The 14,042-nt window shown below is 34.8% G+C and overlaps 1 long non-coding RNA gene across 1 annotated transcript; it reads left to right on the top strand.

Annotated features, from left to right (window-relative positions):
• The first annotated feature begins 7,769 nt into the window (after positions 1-7,769).
• On the top strand, positions 7,770-9,049 carry LOC120733809. Its single transcript, XR_005695907.1, has 2 exons — positions 7,770-7,990; positions 8,111-9,049. It is a non-coding gene; the product is annotated as an uncharacterized LOC120733809 (long non-coding RNA).
• Positions 9,050-14,042: the final 4,993 nt, after the last annotated feature.

Below are 14,042 nucleotides of genomic sequence, written 5' to 3'. Positions count from 1 at the left end.
AAACACAACAATGTCGACAAATGGGTGTGAATGTGTGTGAATGGGTGGATGATTGTGTATAGTGTAAAGCGCTTTGGGGTACTTAGGACCAAGTAAAGCGCTATACAAATACAGACCATTTACCATTTACCATTTAAGAAGGTTTAAACTTTGAGAGTGTTTAAACAAGAAAGAAAAGTGTGAAAATGTTCATGCCTGTCTGAGAAAGTATAAAGTGTATGTAGTGAGGGGTTTTACAGCCTAAAACATCTATAACAATTGTAAAAGTTGGCTACTTCGCGGATTTCACCTATTGTGGGTTATTTTTCGAATTTAACGATAAACGAGGGACCATTGTCACTACCTGATCTATACTGGAAACCCGATCCATACCACACATGTGTGTAAGGCGTCTACTTCCGCTTGAAGCATTTTATGATAGTTATGGGTCAGAGTATCCGTTAAGATGTTAACAATAATAAATATCTCTTAAAATGTTTGCAATAATGAAACATTTCAATATAATGTAGACATAAATGAAAAATAAAAAGCTAGTTATGGATCAGGACTCCCCGATCTTTACTGCGCATGTGCAGATGTTCTCTTCTTCTTCTTCTGTTTTGTTTAAGTCTGTAATTAGGTGCCATTATTCTTATTTTACAGCGCTGTTGTTCAATCGGGGGAAGCTCTCCGTTGAGAGAAGGGGGACGGATCGGTACGGTACGGATCGGGTTTCTGGTACGGATCCGGTTGTGACAACCACTGTATCCCGCTTTCAGTGACCTGCTAAACCATATGATACTGCCAAAGTAACAAAGAAGTTAATAGAAAGTGGTATACTATACTTTAGATGTTGTTAAAATCATGACATATATATAGCTCAGTAATCATTTGTCAAGGTTTGTGATCATGTGGCATTTTGGAAATATAATAAAAAAGTCTGTTCTAATCTTTGACACATATCTTTTGCACTGTCTTGTATATAGTAATAACTGTTTGGCTATACAAAGCTTTCAAACAAAGAACAAAGATAGTCACAATGTAGAAAGTGCTAAATTTGGACTAATCTTACCATAAAACTTGTAAATGAAAATAAGTGTTTTCCTTTACATTCATCAGCTTGTGATTACTCATTGTTCTGTGATAATCTTGAATATCTGGTAACATTTAGAAACTGTAAAAACAATTGGTATGAGAGACAATTTGATTTGCAAGTAATGCAGTGATCAGCACTCACCACATGGTGGGGGAAACGTCTTTACAAGTAACTTCTGTCGGTGCTGTGCTTTTTGGAAACCGAATTTCCCAGAGGAACCCACCCGAGGGATTAATAAAGTTTTATCTTATCTCTTATCTTATCTCAAAAGCAACAGTGCAAAACTAAAGTGTTTTCTATTTGTCTAGATTATCCTTAATCCTGACATAGGCTTGTGTCTGCTATGCTGTACCTCAAGATATACCACCAGGTGTCATGGTAGTATCCATATAATATTAAGCCTGATTTAAGATGGTCGCTGTCCAGATACAATGCAAGCAAGAGTGTATGATATAGATGCTTTAAGTACTTGTTTACGTTACTTTTAGGAGTAATAAAGATTCAACGATTCTTTTATTGTCAATTTTCTACATGTACAGGACATACAGGAGAATCAAAATACTCTAGGTGATGTATAAAAATCAAACCTATGTACAAGATATGTGCAAGATATGAATAAAATAAATGAATAGTGCAGCTTGTGACATGTACAAGAACATTAGTGCAAATGACCAAAAGCAACAGGTATGACCATGGTGCAAATGGTTGACTAAAAGTCACAGTCGCAGTCAACTGCAATAAAAAATATGAATGTAACTGAGTTCAGTCCTCTGACAGCCTGGTGGATAAAGCTACTCAGCAGTCTATTGGACTGAGCCTAGATGTTGTCCTTCCCCCAGGGAAGCTGAAGAGGGAGGGTGAAAGGTGGGAGTGGTCACCAGCGATGCTTAAGGTGAAGTCTCAGGCCTTTTCCTTATATCTTGTGGGAATTAAAATGTCCATGAGGGAGGGCAGAGTGGCAGAAATGATAAGTACATAGTACATTGAATTTAAAAATTTTAACTAATAAGCTAAACCAATAGGTACAATAGCACTGAGAGAACTCCCCACAACAGACAGGGGTTATTTTAAAATGTTGATGTTTTATGCTGATGTCAGCCTTGTTAAGATGTTAGTCAAGTACATTATATTCATCATCATTGTGTCATTGTAAAGCCATATAATGTTCTGAAAAAATATTTTAAAAAGCTTAAAAAACAAAGTGCTAATGATCCCAGTGACTAATATATTTTTTAAATGCTTGAAGATGATCTAATGGAAACTTTTCCTAATTTGTGTGACTCTGCCCTTTGACCTTAAAGCATTAGGAACTAAAATCAAGTATTTTATTATGTTTACTCATAGGATTGCAGCAGAACTGGCTGAAATTTGTGGTCAAAGATGGTCAAAGAAGATATCTGAACATTTTTCATATTATTTATTACGAGGCCGGATGTCAGAAATCTTCTAAATGTGTATATTTAATACAGTGCTGTATAACATTGCACCAGATAACTATGTCATTAATACTACTACTCAAGCTAAATTGACAGAATCTTTAAAAATTATTCATGTCAGGTATACGTCAGTAATTTTAAAAATAAACAAGTTCAAATATATACAAAATATATGAATTTTGATTTTGTGCAAAAATACATGACTTTCCCCCTAATTTCCTGCTGCGTAAGGGGAGGGGAGGTCTGGAAACAGGGGCTCTTCACACACAAGGAAATCGTCACACAATTCCAAAAACACAACACACCAGCAACTCAGCTTGCCCAGGGCGCCAAGGGAAAGACAATCCTGCACACAGGAACAAGCGGTTAATCCAGCGAGAAAAAACAAACTTACTACCGAGGTTACTCAATAGTCCAGCGATGACATGTTTCCAGCCACTGCCTTAAGTAGTGGACACTGGTGAAGAGATGAGCCACAGGTGCGTGATGATTCACAGGTGCGAGGGCCAGGGGCGGGAGCCCGCAATGAGCTCCACCCAGGCGACACACGGCGAGCGTGAGGGAGAAGGAGAGGGAAAGGAAAACAAGAAACATATGTAGCCAACCTGGGTCAGCTGGGCAGACACGGGGACCATGACAACTTAGATACTGACTTGGCCATTGAAATTATCTCATCTCTGTACCACGAAAAAATCTTTGCCCATGTAGACATCAGTTTACGTCCTTCTGCTTCTACTACAAGAAAAAATGTTTTTCATTACATCTATTGTTTTGTGATGAGTGATTGTTCTGGAATAATCTAACCTTTATGTAACCTGTAGAAGCAACTGTAAAAATACTTGGTATGAGAGATACATTTGACTTGCAAGTAATACAGTGATCAGCACATGGAGGGTGTGACAAGAAGCAATACAATGCTGACTACTTAATCTACAAGATATTGTAAAAATATATGTACAGGCTATTATTGTAGCATTCTTGTTTAAAACATGAGTGCAGAGCTGTATACTTGTACCTCAGTCGATGTCTGTATATTCAGAACCATGTAGGAGGGAGCTCTAATTTTAAATATATAAATGTGTAGAGAAATCTGTAAATATGAGTTTTACTACACCCGTGCTCTCTACCATGCTGTAGAGAGCAAGTAGTATATAACACAGAACATACCCCAGGTCGTAGCAGTAATGGTGATTTAACCCACCAGCTGCTTAGATGGTGGTGGTGGTGGGGGGGTTGTCGATGCCAACTAGGCACATTTATTTTGTCAAAAGTTACAAAACATCTGAAGAGTGCTCATTTTTTCTTGCAGCTTATAACAGAGCAGAGGAGTCAATGTCCACATAGGTCTATGTGGACTGAAGTGTTCAGGTGCATGAGGGTCGATGAGTTTAAATACCTGGAGTCAACCAAAGCACTGGACAGTACACGAGTGGTGAAGAGACTGTAGGCAGGCTGGAGTGGGTGGAGACGAGTATCAAGCATGATTTGTGTCAGGGTAAAAATACAAGTTGGTAGTGAGATAGTTCATTGGTGGCACTGACAAAAAGACTGGCTAATGGTAGCAAAGCTAAAGAATTTTCATTGGGCGTGAACAAGATGAACAAGATTAGAATATATAAAACAAATTACACAAGGTGTGAGTTTGAGATGCATTGGAGGAGGGATGCTGGATACACTGGACAACGGATTTTGAATATGGAGCTGCCAGGTAGGGATACTGTAAGGACAGGGATGAATAATAATTCCTGTTATATTCTTGATAAACAAATCCGTTTTCTGATAAAAAAAAAATCATTAAAACCATTTATTCACCTTTACATCAAACTTGTGAACTAGAATTAGTGTTATCATTCCATGCAAGCCTTTTGAGTGACTAAATAATGCAGTAATCAGCACTTGCCACATGATGGGGCCAATGCTTTTCACAAGTAACTAGAAGCAATAAAATACAGACCATATGGTCTGTACGATATTATGGGCAATAAATGTATGCACAATTGCAATATCTGCACTTATAAGTTAAAAGCTGTATATGCGTAACTCAGTCCATGTGTAAGTAATTAGATTTGTCACACTCAATGCTCAATGTTCTCATGTGTATGAGTCTGCAAATACATATCTCAAATCTGTTTATATAAAGAATTTAGTACATTTGTAAGAATTAATGAAATTCACCATCAGTGTTTAAAGGTATATGGGGTGTTTAGATAAATATGCCCCTAGCAAGAAAAACATATTTTCCGGCAAAGTTGTTGTTTATTTTAACAAGAAACCGAGGTTCTCAAGTGATCAATCAAGATATTAAGGAATTTAATTCTTATTATTTGTGTCTTTGTTTAATGTTTTATTTTTAGTTTGTATCAGTAATTATCCATATTTTGATGCATTGACCTGTAAATAACTATTTTTTAAGGAGAAATGTTTGTAAAATAAAGTTGCTGAATATAGCTGTATCTCAATTGCTTTTTACACAAATTTGTGAATGTAAATTTTAAATGTGTTTCATTTTCAGTTTTCTCTCTTTAGTTACGTTTCAGTACATGCAAACGTTGCCTCGTTTAAAGAGAAAAAAAGTGTAAAGTAAGTGTAATTCTTCCCAAATCTTTTTGTTAACAATTAAATAATAATAATAAGAACATAAACATATTGTACCTTTTAACTTGTTACGTTGCATACTTGCCAGATGTAAGATGAACTAACCAAAATAGTTTACAGAACGTAAAGTAGAAGAACAGAGCTCTTAGTAAGAATAGAGTTCTTAGTAAACTGGGTTTGAATATAACTGCTTCCGTTCTTATCATAAGAGAAGGCAAACAGCAAGGAAGACCATAAAACCAACCCTCTGCCAGTGAAAAATCAGTCACTGAGTCTTACACAGCAGCGAACAATACGTGACCAACTTTTAAATGTGGTGAGTGACAACCTGGAATTTGAATCTATGTAAGCTGATAATTAATTTAGCATTTTGGATCAATAATCCATATATGCTATTTCACTTTGATTGCCCATATCTTTTTTAATTTATTATGAATTTTATGATTATTGCTATTGTGTTATTTTTTATCAAATGCATTTTTTTTTTAACTTAGCCTCACAATTACTTGAGTAAGATTGGTTAAACATAACCTTTTAACCTCATTATACATTTTCTTCTAGCATTAAAAGTAATATGTTATTATAATCAAATTGTTACTGCTGTGTTATAGAAACAATGATTTCCTTCTACATGAGTATTGCAGTTCTGGCAACAACGGCTTTGGCAAAAGGTATTCACTGTAAAGTAAGATATTTTACCTGGGTTTCAATAAAGACACACTGAATGAGAGAGTAACGCAGAAGGCAATCATTCGCACTAATAAGAATAAAATAACATTCAAAAAATTGACTTAAAACAAAAGATAGAAATCATCTTGGACCAACTTTAATGTTAAATTTACATGAATTTTTTTTTTAATATAAAAAATTAGGGATGTATCTCACCCCGTGGTACTTCAGATAGGCTCCTGTCCCCCCCGCTACCCTGAATTATACATGCCATAGAAAATGGATGTGATGGACAATAAATTAATATAATGAATAATGTTTTCCAGTTGGTGTAAATGTTTTAAAAATGTGTTTCTTTTTTGTTGTTTTAGATTCAATTGTGTGCCATTTTTCAGAATCTCCTGGAAGTCATCATTGTTTCGGAGCTGCAGGACAGCTGCTAATTTTTCATCTGCCATTTAAACCTAACTCTTCACTTTTAATCATGAAGGATGACAAACACTGGATTTTATCAAAAAAATATCAGGGGAAAATAAAATTAAATGAGGAATATGCGGATCAGTCACAAAGCATAAGCAATGAAATGCTTAAGTTAGGTAAAGCTATGAAGAAACACTCAGGATATTACGTGTTGGAGGAATTCGATCATCATGGAATATTACTGAAAAATGTGAAAGTGTATCTGAAAGTGCAAGGTAAGTTTATTATCATTATTATTATTTATTTGTTTATTTATTTTTTTAAATCAAGATTTTGTTCAATCTCAGGTTTTTTAGCTTATGTTATTAAAAAAACACTGAATGCACAAATTGTAAAAAAACAAAACAAAAAAAGGTGAAAAAGTATTGGTGGCGAATGACTTAAGATAAACAAATGTCAGAAATGAAACTTAATGATGTCTAAGCTTTAATTTGTATCAGCAACTACAGCAGCGTACTTGCAGTTACTACTGAAGAATAATTTGAAAAATAACTAATTTTTGGGTTAAAACTACTGATTACCACTTTAACCTTTCAAATGATTTGCAATATTTATTTTGTTGTTTCAGAAGATATTGAAACATCCATGTACAATGTACTGTGAATTAATATTTAAACAGAAAAGTGGAAAATTGAATAAAAATTCAAAAATAAGATACACTGACCAAACAGGATTCATGATTACATTATAATTTTCATCTTAGACTTTCAACTAGTATGACAAAACAAATTAATAGTTTTACATTTTAACAGGATTTAATAATAATGTAATTAGCTATGAGACAACTTAAATTATTAAATAATTCTCATTGTTTTTCTGATTAAAAAAAAAAGAATAGTTCCTCTGGAACATGTTTTGTTTCTTTCTTTCTTTCTTTCTTTCTTACTCACTTACTTACTTACTTACTTACGAATCTTTCAGCTCCAGTGTCAAAGCCAACACTGTCTCAAACATGCTGGCCACCAGAACAGATGAATGTCAGCTGCTTCTCTGAGGGAGATGTACAATTAATTTTGACTCTGGACAATCACTTTCTGATACAAAGCAAAGACCAATCCCTGAGCAACTGGACAACTGAGAAATCCATTGTTTCAAAGGTTACCATCAACTTGCATGGGATGCTGACAGGAAACCTTATGTGTCGAGTTTGGAACAATGTCAGCAGAGATGAAACAACTATTCACCTGGTAGCCTGCAAAGGTAGTACATTTGGTTAACAGATTAATAAATTTTTTTGACATATCACTACACACTTTCTTTTCAAGGAATTTAAACAGGTTAAATTAAAGCAGCGGTCCCCAACCTTTTTTTAAAAACTAGTACCGGTACCGAAAAAAAGAAGATTTATTCATAACACACGTGAAAAGACCCAGAAAAACCGAGTTAACGATAAAAACAATAACAAAATAACGCTGAAAACCGATAAAAACCCTGAAAACCATACATTTCACACCTGAGCCTCAACTCTCGCGGCCCGGTACCAAACGACTCACGGACTCAGGGATTGGGGACCGCTGAATTAAAGTATTAAAGCAAATTAAATTAAACACTTCAGCTTTCAAACAGAGTCCTGATATTCAATATTGTTTGACATTTGCTTTTGCATTCTAGGTTCTGTTACAACTTTGACAGTGGCTGTGATCGCAAATGTCATCATGCTCTTTGTCATTGTGATTTTGAGTATGGTTATAAAAAAGTTTTGCAAAAAAAGAAGACCCTGCAAAGGCTAATGAGGGTAAGTAAAATAAAATAAAGAAAAAATATAATAGGAAATATAGTCAGGAAAACGATTATTTAAAGAACATAGTTTCCTTCAAAACACAAAACACTCTTTTTGCTTGCTTTTCTCCCACAGGTAATTTGGGTGATGAAATTATCTACACAGATGTTAGAGTGATAAGAGAGGCCAATTGAAACTGCATTTTCTGGACTGAAACCCAATGCAGAAAAATCAACATGATAAAAGTTCCAGCCCTGAACTTGATCTTTAGGCGGATAAGCAGCTATTAAGATAGATGGATGGATCAGTAAATACATACTAAAATCAGCATCGAACTCCAGGAAACTATGTCATATATGATTGTTCTAACCTGGGGTTTTTTATTTTTATTTATTTGTTTTGCTTTAATGTTGAATTTTGCTTTGTAGTTGATTAAAAAAAGTTCAAATTTTAGCAACCATACACAAACACACACACAGAAGATCACTTTTTAAAATCACAATATAATTGATATTAGGGCTAACGTTATAGCACTTGAGAGTTTTTGCGATTTACGTTGAATTGTGCAGCTATATGACATTTTTACTAAACCTGTATTTGAATGTTTGAAACTATTTTAGAACTTTTTAGATACTTGGAAAAGGGAGAAAATAATTTTCTTTACCCTAGATCCTGGTTTCTAATTCAATGGCCATTAAAAATAAAGTATGAGTGATGTTTTTATTGAAGGTGTGTAGGATCATTTATTTCTTTATTATTATTTCCTAGATGCTACTATATGTAATGATTCTCAATGACTGTTCAATTTTGTGATTTTACTGCATTTTCCTGTAGTTTTTTTCTTTTTCTTTACTGTAGTCACCACACTTGTACATTGCACTGTTTTCAACCTAAAAGTCAATGTCTCCTGTGCAAATGACTAAACTCCCCAGTGACAGCAATTCTTATGAATGTGAAAATGCTACTTCCCACCACTTAAGGAACTTAAATGCTAAATATTCTGTATATGTGGCCACATCCCATTCTCGTTGATTCTGTCAATGTATCTCATTGCTGTATTTCATCTTTGTAGATGAAAATAAACACCCTAGGTTGTTACTATGGCTTAAGCAGAGAATGGAACAAGCTGTGGTTTGAACACACTCTGGTACGCTTGGTTTTCATGTCTTATGTGAAACTTCCTGTTTGTTTCTTTAAAAAACAACAACTTAGTAATACTTGGTAATACTGACTATGTTGATGAGTGTACCAAGTGGATGAAAGAAAAAAAATCTATAATGGTATGTTCATTGCTTTTCTGAGAAGCACATTACAGAAAAGACCTCTTACTGCACGGCAGACAGCTGATGCTTTGTTGTTATATTTTTAGGATTTTGTTATCAGTATCAGTAGAATAATAAATATATGAAATTTTTATATGATGTTTTAAAACATAATTTACACTTCATGATGTTACTCTCAGTGTAAAAGTCTGCAAAGCAACAAGTAAAAAAGTACAATAAGTTTATTTTCTCATTTCATTCAATAATCCCCAAATGCAGGAGTAGTTTATGAAACTGGAAAATGTACTGCAGTCGTACTGTGAGGTCCATTTTCTCCGCAATACTGGAGAATAAATCATGTTGCTGATCCAGAATCCTTCCCTTATTTTTTTATTCTTATTATTTTATTATTATAGCACTAACAATAAACAATAAGTAATAACTATAAAATAATTTATTTATGATGATTCAGTATTTCAGAATATCCACTGTGCAAGGCAGAAAGCTTATTAAATGTTTAAACTCTAGCGATACAATAATTTTGCTACTGTAAAAGCAGCATTTTTGTCATATTTGAAATATAAATCTAACATAATCTGTGTCTTAATGTATTTTCTTTTAAAATACATGTGTGTGGGGGTTTTTTAATATCGTAATTATAACAATCCATAATTATGTGGATATGCATATTAGATAGTTTATAGTTACTAGGTTTTACGTGGCCTAGGACACAATTTAAAAACTGGTATATAGTTTGAAGTCCACACTTTTCACCCAAGTTGAAATGGGGACTCTGAGTCGCTGCATCTTGTAGCGGTGTCGTCTTAAATTGGTCATGTGATTTTGACGCGCCGGCGCATCTGAGGGTTAAGTGAAATACAAGCCCACCAGAAAGGCAGAGGAAAAGCCCTGTAACTTACTTTAAAACAAAATATGTTCCCCAAAATGGTGGGCAGAGCTACAGACTCACGACACCCTCACCCAGTTAGCTAGCGTCTAATAACCATCACTACTTAAGCAGTTAGTAAAAGTACAGGTAACTTTTTGTTGCGCTGTTACACACACAGCATTTGTTTTGTTTTATTTCTTCAGTTGCAACAAGACAACTTAACAATGTGTAGTTAACTGTTATTGTTCAGGAGCACAGGCAGGACTGCCTGATTGTAAAAACCCTTGATGTGAAACACAAGAGTTGAATTGCAAATAATGTAATGATCCGTACTGGCCACATGATGGGGCCAAAGTCCCAAACTGGAACTTGGGCCTGGGGCCAAAATCAGACCGCAAAGACTCCAGTCCCACTCTACTGACATGGTATGCAAATTTATAAGAACTCCCTGAACTACCAGAGCTTTTTCTCTCAAGTTTTACTTCTTTTACTTTTCTTTTTTGTTCTTTCTTTGTGTCTTAACACCTAGATGCACACATGGGGTCAAAAATGACCACACGGGTTGTTTTTCTTCAAAATCTTTAAAATGAAAAATTGTAATATATTCATATTCCTATATCTTAGAGTGATATAATGGGACACTTGTTCCTGTATCACCATTATAACACTGGTCCGGGATCAACTTTGCAACTGACAAATCATGAAGTTGTGATGTCATAGCTTTGCAATGTGGGGAAAAAGAAAAAAAAAATACTCTTGTTTATTTAAAACTGTCTTCCGAAACAAATAGTAAGCATTTCAATTGTTTTGGTTTATTTAATAATTTATGCAATATAATAATTATGTTATCAAGTTACGTTTTCATGTTGATTTTCTAGTGATAGTTTTTAATTATTTATTATATAATGCTAAATTAAATTCTCAGACAACACTGACAGCACTGGTCAGTTGCAATGCTGATCTTGGACCAATCTTGTTATGAAGACGTAGGAACAATACTAACACAGGATATCAGATCTTGCTTTGTACGTACTGTAAAACGTACCTTTGAACAGTCTTTCCTATACATTATTATCAACAGTTTAATCCTGAGATGATTTTCTGTGCCTCTATACTTGTACTCAATACAGCAGCTTGGAAATGCATATTTAAAAAATGTATAGCTCTAAATTAGCCAGCTACTACAGTATATGTACATATTTGTACAAGTAAAGAAAAGTATGATACAGCACTAAGTGCCTTAATATGACATCAGTGACTTTAAATAGATGCTTCCTCATTTCTGTCCAAACCAAAACACCATAGCTTGTCCCGCCCTGCTGCCACAGAGAAGGACTTCTGCTGCAGGTATTATTTAATGTGTGGTCTGATGTCATAGAAGCATACATAACCAGTGATGGGAATAACAGAGTTACAAGTAACAGCGTTACAAACGGCGTTACGTTTTTCAGTAACAACCAATCTAACAAATTACTAATTACTATATTGTTACAACGCCTTTACCATTACTAACAAGAGAATGCGGTTACTATTTTTCAACAAACAGACAGTCTTTAATTATAGTTCACTCATTTTAAAACTATCTTCTCATATATTCTGTAAAACTAACAGCTCTCAACTGTTCACCTGTCATCTGCTTATCATTATTTGCAGGCCTGTTTCTATAACATTAGGCTGCCTTTACATTTTTTTTCCCTCTCTCATCACTTTTTCTTTTGTGTTTCAGTCAATACACTTGAGAGGCTCCAGTTTTACCAGTCTATTGTTTGTTTACTGCAAAAGATCTGCCATTGATGGTTTGATTAAGAGAAATAGTTCTAAAAATGTGTATGAGCCATTGATCTTCTTTTTTGTGTGTTTGGCTTATTATTTTCCATCCAGCAACTGACATACAGTATTTTCCTAGTTTGTATCCCTTGAGCATGAATAACTGAGCATTGTCAGTTAAACACTGAATAATTTATGTCAGTTCTTCTGAGAGAGTATCTTTTTAAGAGCATTCCTGGGCACAGTGTGCTACTCCTTAAGCAAATTCTGAAAGTTAAAATTAAATGTGTGATCCTCACATTTGAAAAAATGGAAAGAATTAAGTCTAAACCCTCAGTGAGGTCATGTTAGGAAATGTCTGAAAGAAAACTACTGGTGTCACATTTTCCTGAAAAAATACCCTATGTTATTTAGTTGCACGGGTTTTAGTTGTTTGCTGCTTTTCCTCTAATTGGTCTCCTTGTCCACATTCTTTCAGTGGTCTCTTTTTTTGTTACACATATATTTGTTTTTCTTAAACCTCATTGGTAACCTGCTGTGGTATCCCATACCAGACACTAAAAAAACAAAAAACAACTGAGAAAACAAATAACGCGCACCTGTTCAGGTGCCGCTGGTTTGCTGTCTTGTACCTCCTCTTCTGCTTTCTGCTAGTGCATTCTCTCATCTTTCCTCTCCATTTCTTACTGGAAGGCGATTACCGGGATTGGGGTACCAGCCATTATGATTATATTCATTGCAACATCTAACATTTTTCAGGTACGCAGACCTGACAGTTTGCCACTTAGACCAACAAACATGACTGGATGACCTCATCACCAGAATGACTTTGTAGTACAAGGGAACACAAATATATCTGCAACTACTATCATCGTACTATCATCTCAACTATATTACTTTCAGTTGCAGCCAAGTCTTCAATGTGTATGTTAACATTTTTTTCTGTCCTTAGTTTTTGCTTCAAGGCTGCTCTTTAAAAGTAATGATAGTCATCATTGGAGAGAATTACAGAAAACCCTGAGAGACGAGATAAACTGAAGCAGAACTGCAAGAACCCAGAGACTGATGAAAGCTGTACAAAACAAAGAGGATTGAGCAATTTTGAGTGTTTTGACTTGTAATGAATGTAATGAGGCAAACAATACAAACAAAATAATAAGCAACATGTCAGTGGAAAGCCAAACAACTTTAAATTGCAAGTCTCATCCACCCAAACACACATTCATACAGCTCTTTTTACTTTTTTAATCTCCAACATTCTCTCTCTCTCTCTCTCCCTCTCTCTCTCCCTCTCTCTCTCACACACACACACACACACACACACACACACACACACACACGCACACACAAAATCCAATGTAACCCAATGGATGCACGGTATCATTTGTAACTTAGGGATCAGTATCTGCTCAAAGATACCACAACATGCTAACTGAAGGATGCAGGGATCGAGTCAAACATTTGGTATATTGTCTTTGTTGCATTTCCAATTAAATATGATAGGCTTTAAATTTGCACTTTTAAATTTTCCATTTTATGACAAAGGATATTCCATATTTTGTTATATTTTTTAAACTCTTAATTCTCAAAATTAGAGCCAACAACATTGTTTGGACCTATATTCACTAAGCTGTTTGGAGACCAACCTTGAATTTAAGGCACCTGGTGTGCTTGCAAAGTAAATGGCAATAGCTAATAAATAACGCTCCAGTTTCTTTTTAGCTTTTATGTAAATAAGCTAAAGTAAAAAGTACTGTACATTGTGTAGAGTGAGGTATGAAGAATATCCATCACAATAGAGTAACAGATAGACAGAGACATACACAGACCTTGCCCCAATTTAGAATCTGGAGTTAACCAAACAACCATGAATTCGGCCTGTTGTCCAAAGACATTATCTATAGAAAATCTGTCCTCTGATTTTATAACGCAGTGCTACAGTGCAAGAATATCAAAAACAGTAATGTTGGTTCACCTGTGTGTAGCAGTTGTTGTTATTGTTGTTTTATTTAATGACCAAATTAATCTCGAAAGTAATCCAAGTTTCCACCAATCTGCTTTGTTGTGAGATCAAATGTAAAGTACTTGGTTAAAGTCTTCAAAGTTCTGTCTAACTGATTTTAAGCCAGAGGTTAGACAAGTTTCTTAT

Source organism: Simochromis diagramma, unplaced genomic scaffold (assembly GCF_900408965.1).
Source record: "Simochromis diagramma unplaced genomic scaffold, fSimDia1.1 OVJJ01000216.1, whole genome shotgun sequence".
NCBI classification, from domain to species: domain Eukaryota; kingdom Metazoa; phylum Chordata; class Actinopteri; order Cichliformes; family Cichlidae; genus Simochromis; species Simochromis diagramma.
This window is presented reverse-complemented; position numbering and strand designations above follow the sequence as displayed.